Below are 18,224 nucleotides of genomic sequence, written 5' to 3' on the forward strand. Positions count from 1 at the left end.
TATTGATTATTACAATACTTTAATGAGTAAACCTCACAACTTTGGATGGAATTATAACTAGAATCAACTATAATGAAGCTACTAGAGAGAGCACAATATATGGGATCAAAATTATTGGAGATTTTTGGGTTATATATGTTCATTTGCTTGGAATAATAGGGTTATCATGCTACTATGAGTACTAAAATATTCCAATCCATTAAATAAAAGAATAAGTTTGAGAAATGTTCAGACATGACATCCAAAGAATAATAGTTACATTACACATGACATTATTTTCCCAAGTGAGTGGCATACACATCATTGTTATATTTATTTGCGTGTTTAGGTCTATTCTTTAGGCATAGGGAATAACATAGCACATGTATGGATACTACAATGTGAGGCATAAACACATTAACATTTGGCGTGCATGTGGCTATGTCAAAAGAAGTTGTGTCCATCATTAAAGCATTGAAAACAACTCTACCATATAACAACATATTACAATTATCCTTATTATTTACAATTGTCATTTAATTTTACTACTATGTGTGTGTGTGTAATGCAAGGCCCTTAAGTCTCATTTTATTGTGAACCCTTTTGTTTTCCACATTCATAGGTGACTCATTTCCCCAAGGTCATGACCCCTTTTCTTCTCTTTGATTTCCTTACCTTTATTTTTCTTTCATGGTCATGAAGGTGCAAAAACCCTTAGTACTCTATATGCGTGTGTATTCATGTACCTATACATATATACATTGATCCAGCTAGCTCTAGAAAGGCTCAATTTTTAAAGTTTTCAGATCTCAACAATAATGATAACAGGGCATAGTGTTCGGTATTATGAACCCAACGATGTGAATGACACCTCAATCGGAGTCCATATGACCATTTTGTCACTATCAGAAGTTTTCAAGTTGTGTGGGACTTTCTTTGCTTATGTGGTGACAGATTGACCAATAATACATTGACACATGGCACTTCTAGTGATGAGCACCAGTATTGCAGCAAGGATGCTGCAACTCCTGTGCTACCAACTTTACTTCATCAACCCGGGGTTCGTACAAACTTGGAGGTGACAATTTTGTATACACAAATAGATGTAATGGGTCCACTCTTTGTCGCTGTTGAGTTGGGGTGATATACCACTAGGGTTTCTTAAAATATCCTTCTATTGATTAGAAGAAGTCTGATTACCAATTTAGAGAGGAAATTTTTTACCCTAATTGAGAGAATTGAAATGCTACTTACTGTAGTAATGAAATACTGAAAGAAATGCCTACAAAAAACATAACTCATCTAACTATTTGTTAACATACCTTGCTTGAAAAAGAACTATAATTTAACACATGTGAAGTCTTAACTAGTTTCATCATGAAATCTGATCTAAACAAGCACTTAACTGCTGTGTGCATGAATAAATATAAATACTTTTTTCTCTTTATCTTTTTGTAAAAATGTAAATGCTAATCCTTCTTGGTTGCATGGCAGGTGAGATAGGTGTGGAGGGAGATGAGTGCAATGGTTCAGATGGCTTGGAAGGCAAGCAGGGGTCTACTCCTAGCTTTAGGGATGCTTTTTTCACAATTCGGACTCAAAACATGCCACTATAGGATTTCCTACAGGATGTCTACAAGATGTCATAGTTTACCTACATGATACCCTGTTTTCCTACAGTAACAGGCCGAAAGCATAGGGAGTGGTTTGAAAGGTGGGATGGATCTTGGAGAAGATGAGTAAGGAGGGCATAGGCAAGGGAGTGGTAGGCACTCACTTAGAACTCAAATCAAAGCTTTACGATGGTTGGATTTTCTCAATAAGCATGGCAAGTTTTCCTTGCAAAACGATAATTCGAATTGAGAACTTAGTGGATTTTGGAGATCATGGGTGGATATGGTTTGGCTGAGGCTGACGATATGAGGCCTTCTTGTAATGTAGAAACTCCTGCAACATGTACATCATTGTTGGCACTTATCCTTAGATTCATCTCAAAACAAGAAGGGTTTACTAAAATAGAAGAAAACAGAGTTTTCATCATTTATGTTCCAAATTCATGCATGGGAATGCTTGAAACCATTATGAAAGCAACATGAAATTAATGCGAGGCCTAAGATCTCATAAATTTCAATTGCAACCTATCTTCTAAAATTGAAAGATGATGACCTAATTAGCAGAAAACCCCTAAATCTCATAAGAAACCAGAATTTTGTCTTTTTGGGCTGAATGGGAATTGTTCCTCAAGCCATGGTCCCTAGAAGGGAGGAATGAGGTAAGATCCACTTGTTGTTAGCCTTTTTGAATATTCTCTTATCTCTATAGTGCTATTGTTAGATCTATTCACAAACGGAAGCAAAGTAATCAAATCTACCAATACTTGCAAATTAACAACAACAAAATCAGTTTAACAACTAACTATGAGATAACCTACACATACATATATAGTAAGAGGAACCTCTTATGCTAGGTGATGAGCCCCAAAAATGGATAATTATTTGGGCTCATTCAACCTCCTAATTCGACTTAATCCACCATTCTCATTATTTTATTGCATGTTTTTGATTATATTTATGCTAATAGAGTGAATTGGGTTAGTCATTATGCCAACAAGTCTAATGGGTGCTTTGTGTAGCCTTTTTGGTCAACTTGGAGACAAAATTGAAGGTTTTAATGAGCACATGGCAGCCAAATTTGTGGGAGAACAAGGGAGAGGATTTGTAGGAAGGTGTCCCATTCATTTATGGGCCCTTACCTTGAATTCTCCACCATCAGCTCGGAGTTCAAGGGCCACCAAATCAATTAGCAGAAGGGCAGCCAAGCAAGTCAAGTAGGACTGCTGTTAACTACAAGTTTTGGGCAGCCGAGTCCCTAAAGTTTAGGAGGACTGTTGGGGTCCTCAATTTGTATAAATAAGAAGGCTTAGGGCCTCATTTGGGGTTAGTTCGTAGTTAGCCAATGGTTAGTCATTTTGTAGGCAGAAGTTAGCTAGTTTGTATTTCGATTTTGAGGCAATAGATTAGCTTTGCTTTCAACTCATTTTCAAGTTCTCCTTGTGGACAGTTTCGATGTAACTCTTCTTTTCTTGCTCAATAAAGATGAATCCAGCTTTGCACCAGCTCTAAATCTCTCTTAGGAGGCTGTAGCTCTTGGGGTTGGGCCCATCTCAAGTGCCCAATACCTCCTTTGTTTATATTTACGTGTTATTGCTGCATTCTTAGAATAAAATCTGCTATTTAGATTTAAACATTGTGTTGTTATTTAGGTTGCTTTCGATGATTAAAAAGGTTCTTCATGTTTAGATTTACTTGAAAGGTCAATCACATGGAATATATTCAGAAAAAGGCTACCAAGTACATTGGATCTCACCTCCCCTTCAGTGGAATCACGAGCTGGGACCAATGTAACCTTGCTGCCCACAAAAACACATTCTTTGCTTCACCATGCAATTATTAGTGTTCGAATCTCATTTGCAGAACTTGATATCAGTTTTGGATGCATGTTTAGGTTTATGATTGCTTAGTTGCATAATTGTTTCACATGGTTTCCTTGCAAATAAACTTCTATTCATTTTCTTTTGCTGTTAGGTTAGATTAGAGTGAAGTAACTAGGTCATAGGTTTTATAAGTGTTTGCTTGTTCAGTTTGAAAAACCGCTTGCAGAGTACCTGTTATCCTTCCTTACCTGCCCATACTCCATCCAACCTACCTGCTTCACCCTTCACTTAGAACCCTTACCTTACATTTGCCTCATCCGCTTCCTTTGCCATGATTCTCATATTCTTGTGCAACATCGTTTCATCCCTCCTTGAACAGATCTCACCATCTACGCCACTCCTCAACTCCATCCTCCAAGTCTTGAACTCCTCTACACCCCTATTTCACCTCCATACTCATTCCTCCACCTTTTTTCCTCCATCCATGCTTCAAAACCCCATTTTTGAACATCTTGTAGAAAAATTACAGAACATCCTGCAGAAATCCTAAACATCCTGTAGAACCCCTGCAGACTTCCTGTAGAAGCTCACGAATGAGGTTTCTTAATAGCCAAACTCTGTGAAACTCTCTGGAAGGGTGTTGGGGACTCCTTAGACCCTCTATGAACCTTCCCAGCCTCTTCCAAGCATTTCTCCTCCTTGATCCACCTCTGCACAGTCAAAAATAGTTAAAAGCACATGCATGATAATTCCAACAACTTAATCAAAAATACAAAAAGATGTTTTCTTCAGATAGAGGTAGTCTAGACACATGTATTTTACCTTCATAGAAGTAATGGCATCTCTTTCAGTAGTTTGCATGCTCTCCTTTGCGTCAGTAGGACTAGTTGGTAGAATTAGGGTTTGCTAGGGTTTGCGTTTCTTTTTGGCTTTCAGTTTCTTTTTGCAATTAGATTAGCTTCCTTTGAGTTAGCTTTCATCCATCAATTAAAAGCTTCTTCTAAGAGCTCATAGAAGTTGGCTTAAGCTCCTAGCGGACTTGTGCCAGCTGACCAACTGACAGCTGTGGCAAGAGCTAGTACTTGTGCATACAGCACCGTCGCTTCCAAGTTTGTTATGAACTACCGGGTTGATAAAATTAAAGAAGGGAGTTCCAGGAGTTGTAGCATTATTGCTACAATACTGGAGCCCACCATCTTTTTGGCGCCATTGCCGGGGAAGCATCAGAGTATTGGTGATTGTCGCTTTTCTTCTATTTTCCACTACAATCTTCTGCTAAGTAGTTTATTTCATTTCCATTATGCAATTTCGTTTATGCAAAAGTAGATTAGCATTTCCCGCTTTCATAGATTAGCATTTCAATTCCGCAATTTCATTTCTGCAAGCGTAGATTAGCATTTCAATTCCACAAGTGTAGACTAGCATTTCATTCCTGCAATTTCATTTGAGCAAAATAGATTAGTCCTTTCCTACTTTCATTTCAATTCCACATTTTCATTTTAGCAAGATAGTTAGTTGCAGTTCAATCTATTTCAGTTTTGCAGGTAGAATTAGAAAAAAGCAAAAATCAACCAAAAAGATTTCATTTCATGCCTTGTAGGAGTAGAGATAAGTTAGAAAAATGATTGCACAACACCCCCACTGCTTCACACAGCCAACATTCTCTCTTCTTCGATGGCTGTGGTTAAAGAACCCTTAGGTGGACAACAAGACATATTTGAAGAACCTCAAGGGAGGAAGAAGAAGAAACCATTCCTCTGGAGCAAATGGCTACAAGCAGAAATGTTGGGAGCAACACCTTGTCCAAAGACGAATTTGAATATCAGGTGGAAGCTTTCAAGAGTGATATGAGGCAGTTTCTTGCCATGCAACTGGATACCTTGCGGATCCAAAGGAAGCAAGAGGAAGCCAAGAGGGCTTTGGCCATATTTTGTCCTAGGTGCACTAGAAAGCATCCTAGGAATGAATGTCCATTGCACTCCATAGAAGTGTGTTTTGTCTGTGAAAAAGACTATCCTACAGACCAGTGCCCTTCCTTACCCAGAATCAAAGCTGCATATCAGAGAGCCAAAGGAGCCACCGAATCACTCTATTATATAAACCAAAGGAGGCCACATGGACCTAGATCTTACCAGCAGGAACTGCAAGGGGCATCCGAGACCTATTATGACCCTTATCAAGCCACTTTCATGCCTTCTTGGGGTCCCCCTGCTCATCCTTCCTGGTACACACCTCCTCCTTGTTCCTTCACAGATCCATATTATGCCCAACCAGTTGCTCATTCATTTCACTCTTATGCTCAGCCACAACCTCAGTGGAATGCACCTTATCAGGGGTGGAGGCCCCAGTACAACACTCCTCCCACTTCTTTCCTCCACCACCTGCTCAACCGCAACCATCACCTCCTCCTCCACCAAGGCAACCCCAAATGCCTACCCAACCACAACCCCATCCACCTCCATCTCAAATATACACCCCCACTCAGCTACCCATGCCACCATTTCCAAATCCACACATTGGAGTAGCTCAACCCAATTGCAAAGCTGAGGCACAACATGTCCGAACAACTCCTCTTGAGCTCAATGATCTTCACCATAGCTCAGGAAGAGTATTGCAAAAAAGAGACTATATTGAAAGCACTGAAGGATCACATCCAGCAAAAGAATATTTAAGAGAGGAGATCAAAGAACCATGGGTTGCACTTGATGAAGAGAAGAGATCAAAATCAAAGATCGAGAGAGTTCCCTCATGGTTACTATCAAATCCTCCATGTACTCAAGAGAAAGATCAAAAAAAAGAGGAAGATGAGAAAGTCATGTTAGAATGTGACATGAAACATGATCCATATCAACAAAAGAACCAAGGATATCAGAGCTATATTGAGATATGGTTTCAGACGGTCACTAAGTTGCAGCAGTACTCTCTTCTTCAGCTATGTTTGATCCCTTCAAAGTTAAATCATTTAGTCTCTGAGATCCGGATAGCTGTCAAAGCATGCATTTCAAGCCTCCACATCAATTTATCTCTAATCTCGATGTGCACATGGCTCCATTGGAAGTATTCTTATACTTGAGAACGAATTTTTTTTTCAAGTAGGGTAGGGTAGAAAAAAAAAAAGAAAAAAAAAAAAAGAAAAAGAAAAAAATGAAAAAAGAGGAAAATAGAAATCTAAGGTGAAAACCTCCTCGGAGGCGCCTTAGATTGGCTCATTGATTCAAAACCTCCATGAGGCGGTCAATGGGTTGGGAAAAAAGAGAAAAGAGAATAAGATCTCTGGGTGAAAACCTCCCTTGGAGGCACCCAGGGCAGGCAATTAGGGTGAAAACCTCCATGAGGCGCCCTAGTTGTTTTTCAAAAAAAAAAAAGAGAGAAAAAGAAAAAGAAAAATAAATCTAATTTTCATTGAATAATTTCAAGTTGCAGCAATGACATTGCAGGTCAGGAGGATCACTCAAAAGAAAGACAAAGGAGTTTTTGTGCCTTCTAGAGGAAGTTCTATATTTCTACAGGAAACATCCTGTAGAACCTTCAAGCGAGCCAGATTTGATTTTGGAAGGGGATCTAAAGCTTGGAATCCATTGGTTATGCCTGCAAGCATCCATGTTCCCATTCCTCACCCTTTTCCATCATCTTTTCCACCTTATTGTGCTTCTTCATTGTGCTTCTATAGGAAGTTCCTGTAGAAATTGTAGGAAGCTAGAAATGGATTTCAAAAAGGTGGTTTGGCGAACATGGTAGCTTCCTCAAGGGTTCAGAAGTCCTCCTGCACTTTTCAACCTCCTCCTCCATCATCTCCATGCCTGCATCACAACCCAAGCTCAATTTTTCATTCCATTCAAAAACTTGTAAAATGCTTTAAAGAGAAAATACATAGAACAAAATTTGTTTTTGCCATAACTTGAAAACCATGCATCCATTTGAAAAACCGTTTTACAGAGAATTGTATAGGAATGATGGCAACATGCTCGAGCAGTTTCAGGCCATTCCGGTGCACGATTTCCAAGAAATCAGCCTCCATCACCATCAGCCATTTTTGCATTTTCTCCATATCCGTGCATCCGTTTCAAAACCTGTTTCATGCGGATATGCATATGGGTGATAGTAACCTACCCAAGCAGTTTCAGCCAATTCCAATGCATGGTTTCCGAGAAATTGATCTCTGAAATCTTCAGCCATTTTCCATTTTTCTCGAAATCTGTGCTTCCATTGATCACGATTTTGATATGGGAGGTGCATCATGATGATAGGAACATGCTCAGCAATTTTCAAATCTATCCGGTTTACCGTTTGGGAGCAATGGCGAAAACAAGTTCTGGTCCTGTGAAAATTCAGCAGCAGCAGCTTGAGGGTGCAGATTTGAGCGTGGAAATGAACTCCTGCAACATGCATCGGCCAGAGGACACCTGCACAAGGAAGACAACCAAAAATTAGTAGCCAAGCCACATGCAACCACAAAAACCAGGCATGCAGCAGCAGAACATGAGCATGCAGCAGCAAAAAGCACTTCACAGCAGCCATTTGACTTCAGGTACGTGATTGAAACTCGTTCTTCTATTGCACATATCTAAATTAAAAACTGCATGAACAAATGGAATGATGGAATTAAGGCACGAATATAGCAAGATTAAGCTAATAGTTCCTTTTCCAATTCTCTAGCAATCAGCCAGGAATCATGCAGCGTATGTGTTAGACAACTCACGTGAAAATTAAAAATTAAAAAAAACAGACAGTGGTAGAGGCTTTAACTCCAGTGCAACTGATTAACAAGAAGATGACATGCAGCTCATCATAGCACTACCGTCTGCATGTGGCCACGTACACCTAGCCACCTCACTCCTTCACCACAAATCACGCAACAATTAATGAACGCTCAGCTGAAACTCACAGATTGTTGTTAACTTGCACTTGCAACATTTTCAACTGAAGTATGCATCCTCTGCTTCCACAAAATGATTAACCTATCGTCCTCCGCTGAGTTTTTCTACCTGTCTTCGATATTCTGCTGTGTATCAAGCTCGCACAGAGGCGCAGGGGCACTGTACAGGCGTTTCTACAGGAAGACGTCCTACAGGAAAGTATAGCAAAGCCGTCCAGAGCAGAAAAGCCCGAGTTTTCTTCATTAAATTTGGAGCCTGAAGAGAGATATGTAGCACAAGGGAAGAAGATTTTGCTACCTCATCATTTATTAGATGACTAATAGAGGTATTGGGAGAGAATGATGAACTTCAAACGCTCAAAGAAGGGCTATTTGGAGATGTGTTAAGACACAGGAGGACATCATTCTTCCACCATAGATTGTCCTTGCAGTACGGCCAAGGTCTGGTATATGGGATTATGTCTGTGTCAAATGTTGATGAACTTGCTGTTGAACAACTTTCTGTGGCTGAATATTTGGAATTCAAGGAGCACCTTGTGGATGAAAGTGTCAAGGATAAATATGCATTGAAGCTAGACCTTGAGCCCTCTAATGAATCTTTTCCTCGCCCAACATGGCCATCTTCCATTGGTAGTGGAGTTCAATTTCTCAATCAGCATTTGTCCTCAAGATTATTCCATGATAGAGAAAGCATGCAGCCCTTGCTGCATTTCCTTCGAGCACACAGCTATAGAGGCCAGAAGCTGATGCTGAATGAGAGAATACAAAGTGTTTCCAAGCTACGCTCAGTCTTGGTAAAGGCAGTGGAATATCTTAAAAAGTTCCCCAAGAAAACATCACATACAGAGTTTGAATACAAATTACAAGAAATGGGATTGGAAAAAGGATGGGGAGACAATGCAGAACATGTCTTGGATATGATTCATTTGCTCTTGGAGACTTTGCAGGCCCCTGATCCATCAACTTTAGAAACATTTCTAGGAAGGATTCCTATGGTCTTTAATGTTGTGATTCTTTCACCTCAGGGTTATTTTGGCCAAGCAATTGTTTTAGGAATGCCAGATACTAGTGGACAGGTTGTGTATATACTTGATCAAGTTTGTGCATTGGAGAATGAAATGTTCCTGAGAACAACACATCAAGGATTGGACATCAAACCTGAAATTATTATGGTGGGGCGGTTGATTCCTGAGGCCTATGGTACAACATGCAATCAACGAATTGAAAAAAGCCACAAGGAAAGCAAGAAGAAAAGAAAGAAAGAAAAAGAAGGAAGAAACAGAGAGGAAAAGGAGAAATGGGCCAAATTGCTAAGCCTAAAACTGTGGGAGGAACAATGGCACAAACACCTTGGAAAAGGATTGCAGAAGAGAGCAGAGAAGATTGAAAAAGGCCAAACAAGTAGGGACACACCCAAGGCAACAACAACACAGGTCAAGGAGAAGGCACCCCAGCCAACCAAGCCAAATCAGAGAAAACTGGTTCTACAAGAAGTTAGCAGACTGTTTCTACAGGAAGACAGAGAACTGTTTCTATAGGAAGCCCGAAAACGACCTCCCAGCACAAGAAAAAGGGTCCCTACCAAGTTCCCAGGCATCCTCACATCCATCCCCTCCATGAACACTCATTTTTTTCAGGGTTCGAGCACAATTTAGTCATGGTTCAACCTTCTACAGGAAGCTATAGGAATTTCTACAGGAAGTTCTGTATTTTTACCAGAAACATCCTGTAGAAGCCTTTGGGCAGGCCAGAATCAAGTATGGAGAGGGATTTGAAGCTTGAAGTTTGTTGAGGAGGCATGCAGCCACTCTTTTCTTCCATCCTCCACTGATTTCATCTCCTTTCACCATCATTGCCACCATCAGAATGAGTATATTTGCACAACCATACCAAAGCTGAAAATTCTCTAGAAAGAGGAGCAAGTAGTGGGAAGAAGCAAAGAGAAAAGCATGGTTTCATGACAGAGAAGAGGACATCACTTCAGAATCTTGGCATGACAGGGAGGCCACCAGGGCCATCAAAGATGAGGAGATAGATTGGTTTCTCAGAGGATGAGCAACACTTTCAGTAGGGGGTGATGATGAGCCCCAAAAATGGATAATTATTTGGGCTCATTCAACCTCCTAATTCGACTTAATCCACCATTCTCATTAGTTTATTGCATGTTTTTTATTATATTTATGCTAATAGAGTGAATTGGGTTAGTCATTATGCCAACAAGTCTAATGGGTGCTTTATGTAGCCTTTTTGGTCAACTTGGAGAAAAAATTGAAGGTTTTTTAATGAGCACTTGGCAGCAAATTCGTGGGAGAACAAGGGAGAGGATTTGTAGGAAGGTGTCCCATTCATTTATGGGCCCTTACCTTGAATTCTCCACCATCAGCTCGGAGTTCAAGGGCCACCAAATCAATTAGCACAAGGGCAGCCAAGCAGGTCAAGTAGGACTGCTGTTAACTACAAGTTTTGGGCAGCCGAGTCCCTAAAGTTTAGGAGGACTGTTGGGGTCCTCAATTTGTATAAATAAGAAGGCTTAGGGCCTCATTTGCAGTTAGCTGGTAGTTAGCCAATGGTTAGTCATTTTTTTGGCAGAAGTTGGCTAGTTTGTATTTCGATTTTGAGGCAATAGATTAGCTTTGCTTTCAGCTCATTTTCAAGTTCTCCTTGTGGACAATTTCGATGTAACTCTTCTTTTCTTGCTCAATAAAGATGAATCCAGCTTTGCACCAGCTCTAAATCTCTCTTAGGAGGCTGTAGCTCTTGGGGTTGGGCCCATCTCAAGTGCCCAATACCTCCTTTGTTTATATTTACGTGTTATTGCTGCATTCTTAGAATAAAATCTGCTATTTAGATTTAAACATTGTGTTGTTATTTAGGTTGCTTTCGATGATTAAAAAGGTTCTTCATGTTCAGATTTACTTGATAGGTCAATCACATGGAATATATTCAGAAAAAGGCTACCAAGTACATTGGATCTCACCTCCCCTTCAGTGGAATCATGAGTTGGGACCAATGTAACCTTGCTGACCACAAAAACACATTCTTTGCTTCACCATGCAATTATTAGTGTTTGAATCTCATTTGCAGAACTTGATATCAGTTTTGGATGCATGTTTAGGTTTATGATTTCTTAGTTGCATAGTTGTTTCACATGGTTTCCTTGCAAATAAACTTATGTTCATTTCCTTTTGCTGTTAGGTCAGATTAGAGTGAAGTAACTAGGTCATAGGTTTTATAAGTGTTTGCTTGTTCAGTTTGAAAAACCGCTTGCAGAGTACCTGTTATCCTTCCTTACCTGCCCATACTCCATCCAACCTACCTGCTTCACCCTTCACTTAGAACCCTTACCTTACATTTGCCTCATCCGCTTACTTTTCCATGATTCTCATATCCTTGTGCAACATCGTTTCATCCCTCCTTGAACAGATCTCACCATCTACGCCACTCCTCAACTCCATCCTCCAAGTCTTGAACTCCCCTACACCCCTATTTCACCTCCATACTCATTCCTCCACCTTTTTTCCTCCATCCATGCTTCAAAACCCCATTTCTGAACATCCTGTAGAAAAATTACAGAACATCCTGCAGAAATCCTAAACATCCTGTAGAACCCCTGCAGACTTCCGGTAGAAGCTCACGAATGAGGTTTCTTGATAGCCAAACTCTGTGAAACTCTCTGGAAGGGTGTTTGGGACTCCTTAGACCCTCTATGAACCTTCCCGACCTCTTCCAAGCATTTCTCCTCCTTGATCCACCTCTGCACAGTCAAAAATAGTTAAAAACACATGCATGATAATTCCAACAACTTAATCAAAAATACAAAAAGATGTTTTCTTCAGATAGAGGTAGTCTAGACACATGTATTTTACCTTCATAGAAGTAATGGCATCTCTTTCAGTAGTTTGCATGCTCTCTTTTGCGTCAGTAGGACTAGTTGGTAGAATTAGGGTTTGCTAGGGTTTGCGTTTCTTTTTGGCTTTCAGTTTCTTTTTGCAATTAGATTAGCTTCCTTCGAGTTAGCTTTCATCCATCAATTAAAAGCTTCTTCTAAGAGCTCATATAAGTTGGCTTAAGCTCCTAGTGGACTTGTGCCAGCTGACCAACTGACAGCTGCGGCAAGAGCTAGTACTTGTGCATACAGCACCGTCGCTTCCAAGTTTGTTACGAACTACCGGGTTGATAAAATTAAAGAAGGGAGTTCCAGGAGTTGTAGCATTATTGCTACAATGCTGGAGCCCACCATCTTTTTGGCGTCGTTGCCAGGGAAGCGTCAGAGTATTGGTGATTGTCGCTTTTCTTCTATTTTCCACTACAATCTTCTGCTAAGTAGTTTATTTCATTTCCATTATGCAATTTCGTTTATGAAAAAGTAGATTAGCATTTCCCGCTTTCATAGATTAGCATTTCAATTCCGCAATTTCATTTCTGCAAGCGTAGATTAGCATTTCAATTCCGCAAGCGTAGACTAGCATTTCATTCCTGCAATTTCCTTTGAGCAAAATAGATTAGTCCTTTCCTGCTTTCATTTCAATTCCGCATTTTCATTTTAGAAAGATAGTTAGTTGTAGTTCAATCTATTTCAGTTTTGTAGGTAGAATTAGAAAAAAGCAAAAATCAACCAAAAAGATTTCATTTCATGCCTTGTAGGAGTAGAGGTAAGTTAGAAAAATGATTGCACAACACCCCCACTGCTTCACACAGCCAACATTCTCTCTTCTTCGATGGCTGTGGTTAAAGAACCCTTAGGTGGACAGCAAGACATATTTGAAGAACCTTAAGGGAAGAAGAAGAAGAAACCATTCCTCTGGAGCAAATGGCTACAAGCAGAAATGTTGGGAGCAACACCTTGTCCAAAGACGAATTTGAAGATCAGGTGGAAGCTTTCAAGAGTGATATGAGGCAGTTTCTTGCCATGCAACTGGATACCTTGCGGATCCAAAGGAAGCAAGAGGAAGCCAAGAGGGCTTTGGCCATCTTTTGTCCTAGGTGCACTAGAAAGCATCCTAGGAATGAATGTCCATTGCACTCCATAGAAGTGTGTTTTGTCTGTGAAAAAGACCATCCTACAGTCCAGTGCCCTTCCTTACCCAGAATCAAATCTGCATATCAGAGAACCAAAGGAGCCACTAAATCACTCTATTATATGAACCAAAGGAGGCCACATGGACCTAGATCTTACCAACAGGAATTGCAAGGGACATCCACGACCTATTATGACCCTTATCAAGCCACTTTCATGCCTTCTTGGGGTCCCCCTGCTCATCCTTCCTGGTACACACCTCCTCCTTGTTCCTTCACATATCCATATTATGCCCAACCAGTTGCTCATTCGTTTCACTCTTATGCTCAGCCACAACCTCAGTGGAATGCACCTTATCAGGGGTGGAGGCCCCAGTACAACACTCCTCCCACTTCTTTTCCTCCACCACCTGCTCAACCGCAACCATCACCTCCTCCTCCACCAAGGCAACCCCAAATGCCTACCCAACCACAACCCCATCCACCTCCATCTCAAATATACACCCCCACTCAGCTACCCATGCCACCATTTCCAAATCCACACATTGGAGTAGCTCAACCTAATTGCAAAGCTGAGGCACAACATGTCCGAACAACTCCTCTTGAGCTCAATGATCTTCACCATAGCTCAGGAAGAGTATTGCAAAAAAGAGACTATATTGAAAGCACTGAAGGATCACATCCAGCAAAAGAAGATTCAAGAGAGGAGATCAAAGAACCATGGGTTTCACTTGATGAAGAGAAGAGATCAGAATCAAAGATCGAGAGAGTTCCCTCATGGTTACTATCAAATCCTCCATGTACTCAAGAGAAAGATCAACAAAAAGAGGAAGATGAGAAAGTCATGTTAGAAGGTGACATGAAACATGATCCAGATCAGCAAAAGAACCAAGGATATCAGAGCTATATTGAGATATGGTTTCAGACGGTCACTAAGTTGCAGCAGTATTCTCTTCTTCAGCTATGTTTGATCCCTTCAAAGTCAAATCATTTAGTCTCTGAGATCGGGATAGCTGTCAAAGCATGCATTTCAAGCCTCCACATCAATTTATCTCTAATCTCGATGTGCACATGGCTCCATTGGAAGTATTCTTATACTTGAGAACGATTTTTTTTTTCAAGTAGGGTAGGGTAGAAAAAAAAAAAAGAAAAAAAAAAAAAGAAAAAGAAAAAAATGAAAAAAGAGGAAAATAGAAATCTAAGGTGAAAACCTCCTCGGAGGCGCCTTAGATTGGCTCATTGATTGAAAACCTCCATGAGGCGGTCAATGGGTTGGGAAAAAAGAGAAAAGAGAATAAGATCTCTAGGTGAAAACCTCCCTTGGAGGCGCCCAGGGTAGGCAATTAGGGTGAAAACCTCCATGAGGCGCCCTAGTTGTTTTTCAAAAAAAAAAAAGAGAAAAAGAAAAAGAAAAATAAATCTAATTTTCATTGAATAACTTCAAGTTGCAGCAATGACATTGCAGGTCAGGAGGATCACTCAAAACAAAGACAAAGGAGTTTTTGTGCCTTCTAGAGGAAGTTCTATATTTCTACAGGAAACATCCTGTAGAACCTTCAAGCGAGCCAGATTTGATTTTGGAAGGGGATCTAAAGCTTGGAATCCATTGGTTATGCCTGCAAGCATCCATGTTCCCATTCCTCACCCTTTTCCATCATCGTTTCCACCTCATTGTGCTTCTTCATTGTGCTTCCACAGGAAGTTCTTGTAGAAATTGTAGGAAGCTAGAAATGGATTTCAAAAAGGTGGTTTGGCGAACATGGTAGCTTCCTCAAGGGTTTGGAAGTCCTCCTACACTTTTCAACCTCCTCCTCCATCATCTCCATGCCTGCATCACAACCCAAGCTCAATTTTTCTTTCCATGCAAAAACTTGTAAAATGCTTTAAAGAGAAAATACATAGAACAAAATTTGTTTTTGCCATAACTTGAAAACCATGCATCCATTTGAAAAACCATTTTACAGAGAATTGTATAAGGATGATGGAAACATTCTCGAGCAGTTTCAGGCCATTCCGGTGCACGGTTTCCAAGAAATCAGCCTCCATCACCATCAGCCATTTTTGCATTTTCTCCATATCCGTGCATCCATTTCAAAACATTTTTCATGGGGATATGCATATGGGTGATAGTAACCTACCCAAGCAGTTTCAGCTAATTCCGATGCACGGTTTCCGAGAAATTGATCTCTGAAATATTCATCCATTTTCCATTTTTTTCGAAATATGTGCATCCATTGATCACGATTTTGCTATGGGAGGTGCATCATGATGATAGGAACATGCTCAGCAATTTTCAGATCGATCCGGTTTACCGTTTGGGAGCAATGGTGAAAACAAGTTCTGGTCCTGTGAAAATTCAGCAGCAGCAGCTTGAGGGTGCAGATCTGAGCGTGGAAATGAACTCCTGCAGCATGCATCCGGCCAGAGGACACCTGCACAAGGAAAACAAACAAAAATTAGCAGCCAAGCCATATGCAACCACAAAAACCAGGCATGCAGCAGCAGAACATGAGCATGCAGCAGCAAAAAGCACTTCACAGCAGCCATTTGACTTCAGGTACGTGACTGAAACTCGTTCTTCTATTGCACAGATCTAATTTAAAAAATGCATGAACAAATGGAATGGTGGAATTAAGGCACAAATATATCAAGATTAAGCCGATAGTTCCTTTTCCAATTCTCTAGCAATCAGCCAGGAATCATGCAGTGTATGTGTTAGACAACTCACGTGAAAATTAAAAAAAAAAATAGACAGTGGTAGAGGCTTTAACTCCAGTGCAACTGATTAACAAGAAGAGGACATGCAGCTCATCATAGCACTACCGTTTGCATGTGGCCACGTACACCTAGCCACCTCACTCCTTCACCACAAATCACGCAACAATTAATGAACGCTCAGCTGAAACTCACAGATTGTTGTTAACTTGCACTTGCAACATTTTCAACTGAAGTATGCATCCTCTGCTTCCACAAAATGATTAACCTATCGTCCTCCGCTGAGTTTTTCTACCTATCTTCGATATTCTGCTGTGTATCAAGCTCGCACAGAGGCGCAGGGGCACTGTACAGGCGTTTCTACAGGAAGACGTCCTACAGGAAAGTATAGCAAAGCCGTCCAGAGCAGAAAAGCCCGAGTTTTCTTCATTAAATTTGGAGCCTGAAGAGAGATATGTAGCACAAGGGAAGAAGATTTTGTGGCCTCATCATTTATTAGATGACTAACAGAGGTATTGGGAGAGAATGATGAACTTCAAACGCTCAAAGAAGGGCTATTTGGAGATGTGTTAAGACACAGGAGGACATCATTCTTCCACCATAGATTGTCCTTGCAGTACGGCCAAGGTCTGGTATATGGGATTATGTCCGTGTCAAATGTTGATGAACTTGCTGTTGAACAACTTTCTGTGGCTGAATATTTGGAATTCAAGGAGCACCTTGTGGATGAAAGTGTCAATGATAAATATGCATTGAAGCTAGACCTTGAGCCCTTCAATGAATCTTTTCCTCGCCCAACACGGCCATCTTCCATTGGTAGTGGAGTTCAATTTCTCAATCAGCATTTGTCCTCAATATTATTCCATGATAGAGAACGCATGCAGCCCTTGCTGCATTTCCTTCGAGCACACAGCTACAGAGGCCAGAAGCTGATGCTGAATGAGAGAATACAAAGTTTGTCCAAGCTACGCTCAGTCTTGGTAAAGGCAGTGGAATATCTTAAAAAGTTCCCCAAGAATACACCACATACAGAGTTTGAATACAAATTACAAGAAATAGGATTGGAAAGAGGATGGGGAGACAATGCAGAACATGTCTTGGATATGATTCATTTGCTCTTGGAGACTTTGCAGGCCCCTGATCCATCAACTTTAGAAACATTTCTAGGAAGGATTCCTATGGTCTTTAATGTTGTGATTCTTTCACCTCAGGGTTATTTTGGCCAAGCAATTGTTTAGGAATGCCAGATGCTGGTGGACAGGTTGTGTATATACTTGATCAAGTTTGTGCATTGGAGAATGAAATGTTGCTGAGAACAACACATCAAGGATTGGACATCAAACCTGAAATTATTGTGGTGGGGCGGTTGATTCCTGAGGCCTATGGTACAACATGCAATCAACAAATTGAAAAAAGCCACAAGGAAAGCAAGAGGAAAAGCAAGAAAGAAAAAGAAGGAAGAAACAGAGAGGAAAAGGAGAAATGGGCCAAATTGCTAAGCCTAAAACTGTGGGAGGAACAATGGCACAAACACATTGGAAAAGGATTGCAGAAGAGAGCAGAGAAGATTGAAAAAGGCCAAACAAGTAGGGACACACCCAAGGCAACAACAACACAGGTCAAGGAGAAGGCACCCCAGCCAAGCAAGCCAAATCAGAGAAAACTGGTTCTACAGGAAGTTAGCAGACTGTTTCTACAGGAAGACAGAGAACTGTTTCTACAGGAAGCCCGAAAACGACCTCCCAGCACAAGAAAAAGGGTCCCTACCAAGTTCCCAGGCATCCTCACATCCATCCCCTCCATGAACACTCATTTTTTTCAGGGTTTGAGCACAATTTAGTCATGGTTCAACCTTCTACAGGAAGCTATAGGACTTTCTACAAGAAGTTCTGTATTTTTACCAGAAACATCCTGTAGAAGCCTTTGGGCAGGCCAAAATCAAGTATGGAGAGGGATTTGAATCTTGAAGTTTGTTGAGGAGGCATGCAGCCACTCTTTTCTTCCATCCTCCACTGATTTCATCTCCTTTCACCACCATTGCCACCATCAGATTGAGTATATTTGCACAACCATACCAAAGCTGAGAATTCTCTAGAAAGAGGAACAAGTAATGGGAAGAAGCAAAGAGAAAAGCATGGTTTCATGACAGAGAAGAGGACATCACTTCAGAATCTTGGCATGACAGTGTTACACTAAAAAATGTCA

General features: G+C 40.7%; 2 pseudogenes; both read left to right on the plus strand.

Moving 5' to 3' along the window:
• Positions 1-8,746: 8,746 nt before the first annotated feature.
• Positions 8,747-16,526, plus strand: LOC149200424 (sucrose synthase 2 pseudogene; annotated as a pseudogene).
• A 137-nt stretch (positions 16,527-16,663) lies between these two features.
• On the plus strand, positions 16,664-17,257 carry LOC149200425 (sucrose synthase 4 pseudogene; annotated as a pseudogene).
• Positions 17,258-18,224: the final 967 nt, after the last annotated feature.

The sequence above is a fragment of the Pinus tabuliformis genome, chromosome 2_1, assembly GCF_031772625.1.
Source record: "Pinus tabuliformis cultivar Carrire ecotype Pingquan chromosome 2_1, CPIR1, whole genome shotgun sequence".
Taxonomy (NCBI): Eukaryota; Viridiplantae; Streptophyta; class Pinopsida; order Pinales; family Pinaceae; genus Pinus; species Pinus tabuliformis.